We start from the raw sequence: 14,638 nt of genomic DNA, 5'->3' as shown, positions 1-14,638 counted from the left end.
GGAGACCCGGGGCCTCTTCAGCTCAAGCGTGTGCGCACTGCAGACCCGCTAGAGCCGAAGCCCTTTTGTCACCGTCGTCCCTCGAGCTGCCGAGTCCCCGTGTGCAAGTGCTTCACGGGAGATTCCTCGTTTATCTGCACAGCGCGTCCTCGTTCTAAACTCTGCTTTATCTAAATCCCAGCGAGCCAGTGTTGAGAATCTGCCTGCTAATGCAGGGGACACGGGTTCGAGCCCTGGTCTGGGAAGATCCCACATGCTGCGGAGCAACTGGGCCCGTGAGCCACAATTACTGAGCCTGCGCGTCTGGAGCCTGTGCTCCGCAACAAGAGAGGCCGCGACAGTGAGAGGCCCGCGCAGCGCGATGAAGAGTGGTCCCTGCTCGCCGCAACTAGAGAAAGCCCTCGCACAGAAACGAAGACCCAACACAGCCAAAAATAAATAAATAAATAAATGAATGAATCAATCAATCAATCCCAGCGAGCAGCACGGGGATGGGCAGCACAGACTCTCTGCCACGTTGGACAAAGCCCTGAACTCACAGTCGCAGCTCACGTATCCGGAGAAGACACCGGGGAGATCATCACGCTTCACCTACAGGGGCTGGATACGGCACTTACCTTAATAAAGCAGAACGTCCATCTTAGAATTATTGTCATGAGATTGCTAAGAATCTCTCACAGACTTAACCGTGTCACACGATGAATAACATGATTTACTCAAAAAAAAAAAAAAAAAAAAAAAAAAGACTGTGTCAGGAAACTCCCCTTCTTTGTCAAATATTTAAAAATTGGGATTGGGTGGCAGCCTGCCGCCGTGACCAGTCCCCACACACCAAAACACCAATGCCGACACATCAATGGTCCTTTTTTTTTTTCTTTTAACAGTAGAAAGAACAGCCACCACCAAGCACAGCTATTTCAGGCAGGGACATCGAATGGCGCCATGGGAGCACAAAAGGGGCTAGAAGTTATCTCAACAGCTTAAGAAAAACACGTGCATGGCCTGATCCCAGGCAGACGCTCTGGGGATCAGAAACGAGAAGAGGCGAGCGGGGCTGGAGGGTGCCCTTGGCCACATGTGTGCAAGGCGAGGACGGCTGCACATATTTACTGGCACTGACGTTTCACAGGCTGATGACCAGCGTTTACTTACTGGCTAAGTCACTTCCAAACGTCCACACAGCAGCAGAAGATGAATCCCTGAGGGAGAGGGGCCCAGGGTGGGATCATGGAGTGGGTCTGTCTACACTGATGGCTCCTTGTGAGTTTCCAGACCCTGGCCTGAGAAAGCCCATCTGGACACCTGTCGGCCTGCGTGTCCAGCATCCCACCCTGCTCGAGCCGCATGCTCCTGGCTGTAACCCGAGAGGGACTCACCGGCCAAGCCAGGCCAGTGACGGGACACAGCTGAGGACGGAGCAGATGGGAGGGGAGGGGACCAACCCGGGGGAGGGGACAGAAGAGTGGGTGATGCCGCCTCGGGGCTTCTGCAGTTGTGTCCTGTGAATTTCTCCCCAGTTCCACCAGCGACCCCCCCGGCTTCTGTTGCACCACTGAGGCCGGATGAACCCCCGCCCCAGAAGGGTGGGTGGCCCTCTCGGCAGCACAGGACTTCCACTGCCCCACCTTCCAAACAGCCTCGAGAAGGGGCCTAAACTCAGTGACCGCTGCCCAGGCTGCTCCTGTCAAAAGCGTCCCATTCCCACACAAGCACCCTCTTTTTTTATCCCCACCAAGAAATTGAAAAGGAGTAAGCCTTGTACCTTCAAATAGCTGAACAAAACCCTCAGCCTGGACTGCCCCGGACTGTGGGAGCCACCAGCCACCTGGGGCGACTTACACGGAAATCAACTACAATGAAATAAGATGTAAGACTTGGCTCCTCGGTCGCACTGGCCACATTAGAGGCGCTTGACGGCCACACGTGGCTCGTGGCCTCCATTGCGGAGCTGAGGTCACCCCACCACGCGGATGTCCCTGATCAGAGGCCCGAGGAGGGCTCTTCTTTACAAAACTGTCTTTGTACCAGTGTCTTTCCTCTTCCTCCAGGTGAGCACGAAAAAACCCTCCCAAGAGGACTCGACTCTGTTTCGGCAAATGTGGTTTAATCCGACTGAGTTTTCCTGCCAAATGGACGTGAAAACACAGAAGTGGGACCAGCACACCTTCGGTGCCCAGCAAAGCTCTGGCAGCTGCCACCATGTCCAATCCCTCTCCAGTCCTTACAGAACTTTCCAGACGGCCCCTTCCCCCTCCTCCCTTTTCACGATTGCACTCTGCTTGATGGTGGGAGAAACGAGGGACGGGAAAAGCACAAAGCCCACTTCCCTCATCCCGCCCATCTGCACCCGGGCTGTCCCGGGACTGCAGGGCCCAGTCTCCACAAGCAAGGGCCCTCGCTCCGGGCGTCCCCCTGCCCTGGGAGCATCCCTCCAGGGCTGCTCCTGTCTCTTCCCAGCCCCAGGGCAGAACCAGCCCCTGCACCTGAGCCCCTCAGGCAGACAGACACCCAGAGCCCTCGTGGCGACCTGTCTCCTACCACCACTACCTACCAGCCGAAGGCACCCTCTGGAAAAAGGAGCCCCCCTCTCCCCGTGCCCTCATTCTGAAAAGTCAGCCCCCCTTCCAGCCTCTATCAGAAACGGCCGTCAGCTCAGGGGTGTGTTCCTACGGTTTGTGAGTTTCTCACTCCTGCGGGATGTTCCTTCTGCCTGTTTGGCCCAAATGTGACCGTCCTCTAGCTGCTCTTAAAGTAGCCACGAGTCTCCAGGGCGACGCCACCCTGGGCCCTCCACACTGGCCGGCCCGCGCGTCTGAATCCTGCTGGCGCTTCGTCCGTTTGTTTCCTCGTGAAAAACGCTGAGAGGAAGACGGAGTCATCGCCACTGTGCGAGTGCAGGTGAGGCTGCTGGATGAAGCATGTGACCGGGGCTTGTCCCTCCGGCAGAGGACGGGGTGGTCCCAGTGTCCGTGGTCATGCCCACCGGTGCTTCCCCAGAGCGTCCCGCTGCGTGTTTAGGACAAGAAGGCTGGTACCCCGAGCGGGGAGAGAGAAGGAGCCCGAGTCATGGCCACGGAGACAGAGGGGTCCTGATGGGGCACCTGGAGGCCAAGGCAGCTGGGGAGGGAGGGACCCTCCTCTGTGTGCAGGACGCCGGCCAGGCCTGTCCCCCAGCGTGAGGCCCAGCCCTGGGGACAGGAGCGAGGACAGACACGAGGTGGTCTGAGGACTGCGCTCCCAGGAAGCCACCAGGGCTTGACGACTGGGAAGAACTGTTTCTTTCTTTTTATCTGTTCTAATGTATTTATTTTTGTCTTTCTGCAGTGCCTGTTAACGATTCACTTCCTCTCATCGAGACCCGGACTCCACTGGAAAGGGGAATAGTTCCCATCCTTTTGCAATCAATGCCAAGCAACTCTGGCAGGGCCCGTGGGGTGCGGGGCCCGAGGGGTGCGGGGCCCTGGGCTGAGGGGTGAGGGGTCCTGGGCTGTGGTGCCCTGGGGTGCGGGACCCTGGGCTGAGGGGCCAGCCTATCCTAAGCACACCGTGAACTGGACAAGCATCAGTGAGCCCGGGTTTGCAATTCTGTTTATTTTCTCACTCCAGCTGTTTTGCTTTGTTCGCCTCTTGAAATCGCTTGTCATCATAATGTTTTCAGCTTTTTTAACTCACAGTTGAGAAAACCAACCCGTTGCGTCACTGCCTCCACGATCTTCTCATCAAGTGAAAGCTTCCAGTCGGCCGCGAACGCCATCCGAGTTACTGGTGCAAATGGCTCATCTGTAAACTGCATACCGGAGCCCCCAGAGGCCTCATTCCTCGTTCTTAAAAAGAAGCTTCAGCGGCTGCGTGTCCATCACAGAAGCGGGACCTGCGCTCACCCAGCCTCCAGGGCAGGCCTGGGCCCCCGTGTTTCTGCCGGGAACTCTGGGAGCCCCCCCAGCGCCCCGATACCCAAGGCCCCCTTCCCCTGGTGTCACCATCAAAGTCCAGCATCAAGCCCCCATCGCGCACCCACTAAGGACGTGTGCGCCCCTGAGTCCGAGGCCTCGCAGGCCCTCCCCGCCCTGCTCCCACCTCGGCCCCTCCCTCACTGAAGCACCCAAGGCGGGCACAGCCCGCCACTGCGACCAGATGGCCTGCACCCCAGCCCGGCCGCCCCATCGGGGACAGCTGGCCTCAGCCAAGTCTGCTACCTGAGCTTGCCTCACACGTGAATGGGATCAGGGCGGGAAAAGCACACGGTGGAGCCGGAGGCCTCAATCCCCGCGGCCCGGCAGGAGCCCGCCGGCCCAGCACCTGGCCCAGGAATTTCAGTACCTGCTGTGAGGATCACACAAGCTGAGCCATGTAAACTGGCCGTGAGCATGAAGTGATACTAGATGGTGGCCTGGTGTCACTTTCATTATTAATAATTTGAAAAAGCAGATTAGTGCACCAGGGCCGGCTTAACTCTCAGGGCCGCCATGAAGCGCAGATGGAATAACGTGACGGACGTACAGGAAAACATCACAAGAACTCAGGATGAATTAACTGTTCAAGTCCTTTAAACGTCCCGCTCCTTCTAAAGGCTGTTGTAAAAGGGGAGCTGGGCCAGAGGCAGAGTTTTGCACAGAGGATGATGTCCCCCTTTGCCAGGCCCCGTAAACACCACTGGGTCCCATCAGGAGGCCCCAGGAGTCAGGAGCCCACTGGGCTGCTCCCCGGGCCTGCCGACACAGGGGATAACTGTTTCCTAAACCACCATTTAATAGGGATTAGGAAGGACAGTGAGAGCTTCTACCCTCAAGTGGGAACAGGATTCCAAGTGTGATCTTCTAAATTAGCAAAAAAAAAAACCCAAACCCTATAAAAACGCAGATGACTTGGAGGCAAGGTCTTCAGGGTGAGCCGCCCCGGCCCAGCAAAGGGCATTTGGGGTGGTCGGCCGGGGCATGTCGGGGCCTGGCCTGCAGCCCCTCTTCTTAGCAAGACCTTCGCGTGGGGCAGCACACGCTGAAGGCAGTAAGGGGTCCTTCGATCCACGGCCGACGATAAATCAATCTGGTGGCGCGGATACCGCCACGTTCATCTGACTGTTAGTTTGCTATGTTTTCTAACTGCAATGACAACAACCGAGTAGCTGGTTCTCACGCGTGCTGCAGTCTGTCGGTTTCTCAGCGCGCGGGCAGACACACGGCACACGGGCAGGCGACACAGTATGTGGCAAACCTTCGTCCTCATTACGTTTTCGGGGTGATGGCGGGAACATTCCTCACTCCTTCCGCCCAACAGCTGTGCTGCGCCTGCCTCGGTGGCGCGCCGTGGGTCTATGTCCGCTTTCCTGGGGAGTCCGAGTGCCCCCCAAAGGCCATACCGTGGGAGCATCCCCCCCCCCCGCACTGGAGCCGGTGGCAGGGCGACCCTGCTTCTGCCCTTTTCTCTGGAGAAGCCGCTCTGCCAGAGCCTGGAAAGGGGCAAGGAGCTTTCTCACTTTTATTTTTGTTTCTTTTGTATTTTTGTATATATAACACTATTTCTGCATGATCTATTTTCAAATGAGAATTCCAAAATAACTTCTAGAAGTTTCCAGATTGGTAGGCAGAATAAATAAAAAACTTCGTTTGGTTTTCAATCATGTTCAAATTATTTGCATATGTGCAGCTTAGTTTCATTTAGTTACTAAATTCTAGCCATCCCTAGACAAAAATGGACCAATGAAACCTTTATCCCCAAATTTAACTATATTTATAGACACACACACACTTGAATTTGTACAGATGAATCTTCAGCAAACACTTATCTGATGCCCTTTTATCTAAACACATTTGGGGACACAGCTGTCACTGCCCTCAGAGGCCATGAAGCTAAGCAACCTTCAGGCTGACCCTGCAGGCAGCAACTACACAGAAATACGCAGATGAATGAACAACTGTGGATAAACTCGACGGGACAGTAATTCCCCACAGGGGAAATCATCCGTAGTGTTCTGGACTGCCCGGCTTACTGCGTAAGGATTTAAGTAATTATTGGGGGATTCAAGATCTCAGAATGCTGCCGACTGCAGTCAGTCTTGCTTCTAGAAATTGACAATGGGTCTGGGGTCACAGGGACCCCAGTTCTTCCCCGGGAACTCACTTTCCTGAATAACCCCCTGATTTCCACTTGTTTTCCTCGTCTCCCATCTCTTCACGCATGAGAAGGCAGAAAAAGCTCAGCCCTTGGGGTGACTCCCAGGGCCCATCGGTCGGATGTGAGCCGCTGACCCGGGTCCCGAGGTCAGTGGTTGCAGCTGCGGAACCGACTTCCCGATGGGCGCGAGGACCTCAGAGGCCACCCTGGCCAGGCTGCTCACTGAGTGTCGCCGCCGAGGCGCCGAGCGCTCGACTAACACCTGCTGGAAGGCCACGCGCTCCTGTGGAACACGCGTCTGGGCCCCGCGCTCGGCCTGTCTTACAGCCACCGAGGCCGCTCTGACCACACTCCAGCGTCGCAGCCCTCACGATTCCACGCACAACGTATGCTGGAAAGCATGCTCTTCACTTAAAACAAGCCACAGGACACCCGCTCAACATCAGGGCAGCGTCCCGGCCCCCAGGAGTCCCCATGGGCCTGGCTGACAGCGGGACAGCAGGACCGAGGCCCTCGGGCACAGCAGAGCCTGGCCCCAGTGCCCGCCTGGTTTTAAATGGTGACTAGGGGGTGGGTGTGGGCAGTGAGAGCCAAGGCGGGGCCCCCATCCCCCAGACGACAACTGGGGACCCAGCCTTGCTTCCCACAGAGCCCCGCACTGGGCTGGGACTGTTCAGTGAGAGAACCTTTTGGAAGGGGCTCCTGAGAAGCACGGGATATCACGAGCCCGGTGTGACGGGGGCAGCAGGGGCCACGGGGGCTGCAGGACCGGGGTGGGCCTGTCCGTGCCCTCAAGTCCATGCTCCGGCCATCGACACCCCAGAGAACCCTCCAAGGGCCGAGCTGTCAGGGTGCCCCTTTTCAGGCCTGGCCCCGGCACAGTCTGCTTTCTTTTGGCCTCAGGTGCTCAGAAGGGTCTGGAACCCTGACACGAAGGAGGAGAAGGGCCCTGGGCACAGCCCGGGTCCCGGAATGGGCTCCATGCCCTTGGCCGGGTGGGGGCTTTGCCCAGAACCCTCCGGGGAACAGGGCCACTTTTAGAAGTATGAAGAAGGGGTTGCATTTAGAAAAAAAGCCCCACAGAGCCCGAGGCCAAGATGACAGTGGCCTCCCAGTGATGCCCAGGGCCACTGCTGGGACCCGGGGTGAGGGGCCTGGGAGGGCAGAGGGCTGGACAGCCAGGTACCGGGACCCAGGGTCAGAAGGACACGTCCTCCGCATCGCCTGGGCCGCCCCCGCTCGCATCTACGAAACGCACACCGCTTCTCCATAGCCCCGTCACCACCCGTGACGCTAAACATGCTTTTCTAGATGGTCAAAGGGCAACTCCTGCTCAAGAGAATGATTTTAGGAGAAGTTCTACTTACTCAGATAATTTTCTGACAACCACATCTGGAAGGCCAAACGCGGTCGGTGGATTTTTTTTTCAAGTTCTCTTTTAGAACAAGCAAAATGGAATAAGGATGTTCGAGTGTTTTACACTTTCTTCCCAGGACCCAGATTTAGGAATTGCTGCCCACTCTTCTACAGCATCCCACTTCGTCAACATCAGGATTCCTGCCCTCATCTCCGACGTTCACACGCAGACAGCACAGAAGGCTCAGCAGCAGGCGGCCCGGTGAGGCCCCTCGGCCACCCGGATGCAAGTGGCCGCACAACGTCCAGGCCCTGCCTGGGCAGGACCCCGCTGTGAGACGGCCTGGGGGCAAGTCATTCACCCTCTCTGAGCCTCAGTTTCCTCATCTGTGAGATGGGGGTCATAAAAGCACAGATCTCCCTCGACTTTCAATGGGGTTACGTCCTGATAAACCCATCCTACGTTGAAAATATCATCAGTTGAAAATGCACTTAATACCCCTGACCTACTGACCATCACAGCTTAGCCTCATACCTTAAAGGTGCTCGGAACACCTACGTCAGCCTACAGTCGGGCAAAACCATTGAACACCAAGCCTATTTCACAGTAAAGTGCTGACTGTCTCATGTGATTTATTGAACACCGTCCTGAGAGTGAAAAACAGAACAGCTGTCAGTGTATCGGTTGTTCACCTGGTGATCACGGGGCCGACAGGGAGATGCGCTGCCCCGGCATCACGAGAGGGGATCAGACCACACCACATACCACGGCCCAGGAGAGGCACAAAACCCAAAATTCAAAGTACGGTTTCTACTGAACCCGAATCACTTTCACACCATCGTAAAGTCGAAAAATCTTAAGTCGAGCCATCTTAAGTCGGGGACCATCTGTACCTAATTTTACAGGTGTTCTGAGGACTATGTAAGCAATTTCAACACACTTAGCACAACCCAGCACCCAGAAAGCACTCCAAACACTAGCTGTCATTTTATAGACATGAAAGTGAGGACCCAGAGGGGGGTCCGTACTCAGGACTAGAGCAGCCAAAACCCCTCTGCGCCTCAGGGGGACGGTTTCCTGGACACAGTGCAGCGCTGTAACCTGAGTGCCACTCAGCACGGATTTTCCTAATAAGAGTGTAACACTTCCATGAGGCTTTAAAGCAACCCAGGAGGGAAGCTCACAGCCAAGAACCCCAGGCTTGTTTCCAGAGGGTCTTCATAGAGAATTTTCAAATCCGCAGATCTCTCTGGAAGATGAACTTTCAGAAAATACCAATAACAGAGATATTTTTGGTTGTTAGGCAAGGGTAAAAAACCACCATCCACGGCCAGCCATCACTTCCAGCGGGGGAGGCTCTACACTTCTGATCCAGGTGAGTTTGCTTTTCATATTTCACAGGGCAAAGGTTCGTGTCCACGGTGCGGGCCAGGTGGAGGTGGTCAGCAAAGCCTCTGGGTGTCCGGGAGGGACCAGGCCGGGCAGGGGCTGCCACCGAGACACCCAGAGTTGGCCCCCTGAGCCCCCCTGCCCCGAGAGCCCCCGGCTGCCAGAGCACCCCCCAGCCTGCGCCCCACCAGGCTCTCTAGCCCCTTCCCAGCCAGGGGCGGACGTCCTCCACTCTCAAACCCAAGCGGAACCTGCGCACGTGGAGGCCGCTCACCCCTGGTGGGTCTCATCACTCCAAGCGGATCCCGGGGAGTGAGTCGCCGGGTCTCCCAGAACGGCTGTCACAGAACTGCGCGTGGGAAGCCCTTCACGAGCGTCTCAAGAAAGAGTTAACCACACGGCGTCTGTACGGTACCTGCCGCCAGGGCCTTTGTTTAGAGCCCAGGAGCCCCTCCAGAGCCGGTCCTCCCAGGGCACCGGGCCTGGGTCAGAGGAGAGAACGCGAGCGGTGCCGCCGCGCTCCCCGGCGAGGAATTCACGGCTCCGCCCGACATCTGGTTTCTATTTCATACCCGTGCTGTCACATTACATAACAAGCAGATGATATGCGGGGTCACTGCAGACTCGGCCGGGACGCCGTTTACACTCGGCCCGCAGCCACCAGACCATGGCTGGCACTGAGGCCGCACATCCCAGCTGAACCCCGCGCGTCCCAGCTGAACCCCGCACACCCTGCTGAAAACCACACCGCCTGGCCAGCGCTGGGGCTGCAGGGATTTCAGAACTCACTCTCCTCGCTGCGGCAGGGACCTTGGACGTAACTGGGGAAGAGCTACTTCAGGGGCAACATCCCACAGGCCACGGGCACGGTTTAGCTGTCAGATAAGCACTGCCCCGGGGAGCCTGGGGCTGGCTGAGGAAAGGCCTTGAGCCCCAAGGTCAGAGCGGGCTGAACTCCACCGGCAGGGCTGGCCCTCTGCCCCCACCTGCCCCCACCTGCCCCCTGCTCCTGCGTAGCCTCGCCTGAGAGCGCTGGACGGAGCCGGTGGGCAGGTCCCCGGGGAGCGGTGCCCACTGCCACTACTGGTGTCTGACCTCCGGCTTCATCCCCGCAGACCGCTCTCTCCAGGAGGCTGAGCCTGGGCAGGGCCACCAGGCAGACCTCAGGGCAAAGGCGACAGTCACCGGTATCCGCCACCACGCACTACGCAAACAGCCACCGAGAGAGAAGGAATCCCCGCCCGGTCACACTGCGAACCCATCCCACGATCATCTCTGCAAGAGACGTCAATGGTGTTTACCTATGTTTAAAAAAAAATCACACAGGCACGGGATGAACTGTCTGCCTCCTAATATTTCTTCCAGTTCAAGAAGAGTAAATTCTATTTTACAAAGAAAAAAACAGAATCTCCCAGAGTGGGACGGGTGCTGGGCAGCCGGAGGCCAGAGCTAGGCGGCCTCCCCCAGGGCGCTCTGCACACCTGGGCGCCAGGACGCCCGTGCTGGCACTCAGCAGCCTCCGCGGCATGTGAGTAAGGATGACTGCAGCCATCAGCACACTGGTTGTGCCCTGTGTTGCAACGCTTGGCACCGGCGCACCGGGCAGCATGTGTCACGGGTCACGCAGAGAGCAGCATGAAGCGTCCTCACGGGCGTCAGCTGTCTCTGTCCACAGACATCTAACACCCAGGGCTGCTTGGGAACATCCGGGAAATGGACAAGCCTGAGTGTTACCAGCAGGCTGAAAATGACAGCCTCTCGAAATGGAAGACACTGAGGACCGAGGGCCTGGGCAGAGCGGAAGCCCCCGACCCGTGCGTCCAGGGCTGGGCTCTGTGCTACTGCACAGTAAGGGACAGAGGGGCGCCCGACGGGAGAGGACGGCCCAGGCCCTCCAGGTCACATGCGAGACTCAGCTTTTACAGAACTTCATGCTTTTATTTTAAAGGAACATTAAAAAGCGTATTTTAAACTGCATTTTCATGCAGAAGCCCCCTGCTGAGACTCTGTAACACAGCACAGATGAGGAAGCAGCAGCTTCCCCCGGAGTGATGTGCTGGGGGAGCTCTGGGCCAGGGCCAGCCGGGTCCCACAGGTGCTCTGGGCCTCCCTGCAGGACCCAGAGCTCAGAGAGGAGCGAAGATGCCGAGGTTCCCGCAAGCGCTAAACTAATGTGGCGGGGAGACAGACAGAGAAGACTGACTCCCGAGAAAAGTCTCAACGAAAAATCCAAAGTCACGAAAATCAAAACCAGATATTCTCAGCCGACATTGGAGGGAGCTCAGCAATAAGGTAAAATCATCACCATCAAAGGCACCACGGTGCCAGTGCCCACTGCTGGCCTGACACTTGGCCACTGCAAAGGAGGCCACGCAGGGCGCCAGGCAGACAAGGGCTGGACACCAGACCTGGCAGGCGAGCCTGCGACGCAGAGGGGCCGGGGGCTGGGGGACGCTCCGCAGGGCCTCAGCCGTTGCCGCGTCCTAAGTGACCTCAGGGCCAGGGTCGCGACCCCTGCCCTGGTCTCCAGTCCGAGAGGGGCCAACAAGGAGGACGCTGTCACCACAGCTAAGAGACACCACCATCCCTCCCGCAAACAGCCCTGAGGGACCTGCAGGCCCATCTCCTCAGACTGTGCACGCCCTGCGTGGAACGCAGCCACTGAGGGGTCAAGCCCACGCTTCACATTTTGCCCTTTCTTCCTCAATTATCTGAAGGAAGGCCAAAGCCAGATGGTAGAATCCTGGAGTAAAAATGTCCCCTACTGTCCTCACTCTACAGCAAACACTAGACTGTTACTTAGTTTTGTTAAGAAAAATGAACCGCTCTACGGCCACACGGGAAAGCCAAATTCATTCTTTTCTTTGTGTGTCCAACTAAATTAAAGCCTTCATGCTCACCTTCCATAAAAAAGGAAAACAGCCCCTAAACAAGAACCATGGCGCTTCACCAACACGGCCCAAGGACGTGCAGCTGATTTCCTGTGACCGCTCCGGGCAGCCTCACCGCGGCAGCAGACAACAGGGATCGGTGCTGGTCCATCACTCTGTCCCCCAGCACGTGGCCTGGCCACATGGAAAGAGGGCTTCAGTGGAGGGCACGCCCTTGGTGCCGGGCCCAGGCTGACACGAGCAGTGACCTTGGGCAAACCGATTCCTTCTGGGCTTCATCTGCAGAATGAAGCTTTACGGTCCCTCCTGGTTCTGCACTTTGAGGAGGGGTGCTCTGATGGTCCCATGTGCTCCTCTCTCTGGCCCGCACGTTCTCCCCTCCAATGGGGGGCGGGGCAAGGAGCCAAGGAGGAAATGTCCTGGGAAGATGGGGGTGGGTGGCCCAGCACAGGGGGTGCCCAAGGCCTGGGACTAAAAAAGAAGCTGATGGGAAGAAGTTCCCTTGCTCAGGCTTGACCTCTGTACGTGGGAATGTGGAGAGGTCGCAGGTCAGAAGCTCTGCCCCATCATCCAGGCCCAACCTCTCCCTCTGACCAGCAGACACATGTGCTGAGCACCGGAGTCTGGCTTCTGCCCGAATTCATTTTGTATTTTTAACTATACTCTGAATGGAAAGCAATAAAAGTACTTGACAAAACCGCCGATGTCAATGCCCCTGCAGCAGCCAGTGACTAATTTTAGCAGCGGAAAAGCGAGGGGCTTAGAACCCAAGCGATGATCACCCCTGGGAACGTCCTCCTCGCTGAGAATGTAAATAAAGATCAGGACTAAAGCAACGGGTGGCACAGCCCACCCCGGGCCCATTCTCCACGTCAGAGTGTGACATTAAACAGCACTTTGACAGCGCAGCTTGGACTCTTCCTAAACTATCAGGAGGCCGACGACAGCAGTTATTGGCAGTTCTCCATGTCACGTAACAGCATCCCGCAGCCCAGATCTTCCAGGCTCTCCACCTGAAATCACGTACAAAGTGTGTTTCTTGTGAAAATAAGTGCCCTCGAAAGAAAGCCAGCTGAGGGCACTGGTGACAGAGTGGGGAGTGAGAGAAGCCTCTGTGCCTGGCCAGGTGGCAGATGACTTTCTAAAATCTGCATCCAGCTGAGTTGGCAGGAGAGCAAGGAAGGCCCTCTGAGGGCAGGAACTCACGGGAGGGTGAACGGAGAGGGAGGGAAGGGTGTGGAGCCGAGGGCATGTCCTGAAGCTGCCCTAAGGCCACCTGCCTCGGCTGCAGCTCGCTGGGTCACTGTTTAAGGTCCCCAGGGCCAGGAGAACAAGCTGGGGGTCTGAGCAGTAGGGAGTGAGGCTGAAGCTCCCCTTCAGGGATGTGTCCACGCCTGGGCCTGATGCTGGCTGGGAGGGGGCAGATCTAGAAAGAAGACTCCCTGGGAATCCATAATCACAGACCACCTCATGAGGAGTTCGGGGGGAATCCAGACAACCTCGAGACCTGACAAACACCATGGCAACTGCATCCCCAAGTGCCCCCCAGGTGGGGCCACCGAGGCTGCTACTAACCCCGGCACCAGACACACGTCCTCCCTGGCTAGGCATGCTATCTATCAACCCCGAAAGAACATCCGTAAAAAGTTATATGGGCGTAAAGTCACAATCGAAAATCACAATGCAGGGAAAAAACCCAGGCAGTGGGAGTCAGGCCAGGACAAACTGCAATTACAGGAAAATCTAACATGGCCACGATGCCATCTCAACAGCAGGCTTGAGGACACAAACAGGGTCATCCAAGGATCACAGTGGAGAAAGTGACCCGCCAGGACCATCACTCGGTAGCTGCACGACCCTGGGTCCCATAACCTCTCTGTGCCTCTGTTTCTCATCTGCCAAAGAGCGATGGTAACAGCTGAAGCTCCCCCCGGAGAGACGTGTAAGGGGTAAATGAGAACATCACTGATATTCTCTATTTATCATTAACTATTATTACTAATACAAAACATGGCCAGGCACATTGGAAAACAATCTAAATAGAACTTGTAGAAATAAAAACTGTGATAATTAAAACGAAATGAATGAGTTAAATCATCAATTAGATAGAGCTGAAGAGAGAATTGGAGAATAGTGAACCAGCACTGAGAAAATAAATGGGAAGGCAGCACAGAGAGACAAGGAGACGAAAGGTGTGAGAGGCTGGGGGCTGAAGGGCAGGGAGAGGCGAGCTATCACACTTCTGATCCAGGAGGAAGGAGAGGACACGCAGGCCAAATGCACGAGGACTGCGAGAGCATCCTGGGAAGCCCCTGCGCTCAAGACAGCATCGGGCTGGCACACCTGGCAGACAGAGAGCAGGACGTCCAGAAACGGGCCCAGGGCTCACGGAGCTGCAGTGCAGGACAAGCTGGCATCTCAGCCACTGCACAAAGAGGGGCTGTTTGTCAACGGTGGCCACCCTGGAAAAGATAAAATTAGATCCGAACGAAGCACACACAAGGGCAAGCGCCACGTGGACCAGGGACCTACCTGCCGAGGATGGAACAGACAAGCTCCAGAAGAAGACGTGGCCTGGGAACAGAGGAAGGCCTTCTGATTGCAACTCAAAATCCAGATGCAGTTGAAAAAAATAAAAAAAGAACTTGATAAGTTTGAACCACTGCGGGGGGAAGGGGGTGGAGGAGGTTTACAGGGCAAAAGCACAGAGAACAGGAAGAATTCACCCCAAAAATAACTGCCAAACTGAGAGAAATTATTCGCAGTCTCTCTCCCAGATAAAAGCTAATACCCCTTCCGTATAAAGAACTCGTAAGAATTGTGGGAACAAAGGCCAAAATCCTGACAGAAAACCAGGCCGAAGGCGTAAAGACAGAGAAAAGGTCTCTCA

General features: G+C 56.4%; 1 protein-coding gene across 3 annotated transcripts in view; it reads right to left on the bottom strand.

Moving 5' to 3' along the window:
* The window catches only part of HDAC4 (histone deacetylase 4), a 292,757-nt gene that overhangs the window by 201,694 nt on the left and 76,425 nt on the right, over positions 1-14,638 (bottom strand). The window contains exon 1 of one of the 3 annotated variants that reach the window (XM_082396984.1): positions 9,273-9,473. The exons of the other annotated variants lie outside the window; for them this stretch is intronic. The gene's annotated coding sequence lies outside the window, so the exon portion shown is untranslated. Of the gene's footprint in view, positions 1-9,272; positions 9,474-14,638 lie in introns of those variants that run through there. 3 annotated transcript variants of the gene reach the window in all.

Source organism: Balaenoptera borealis, assembly GCF_965194805.1.
Source record: "Balaenoptera borealis genome assembly, chromosome: 6".
Lineage (NCBI taxonomy): Eukaryota > Metazoa > Chordata > Mammalia > Artiodactyla > Balaenopteridae > Balaenoptera > Balaenoptera borealis.
Note: the sequence above shows the minus strand (reverse complement) of the source record. Positions and strands in the feature narration are given on the sequence as shown.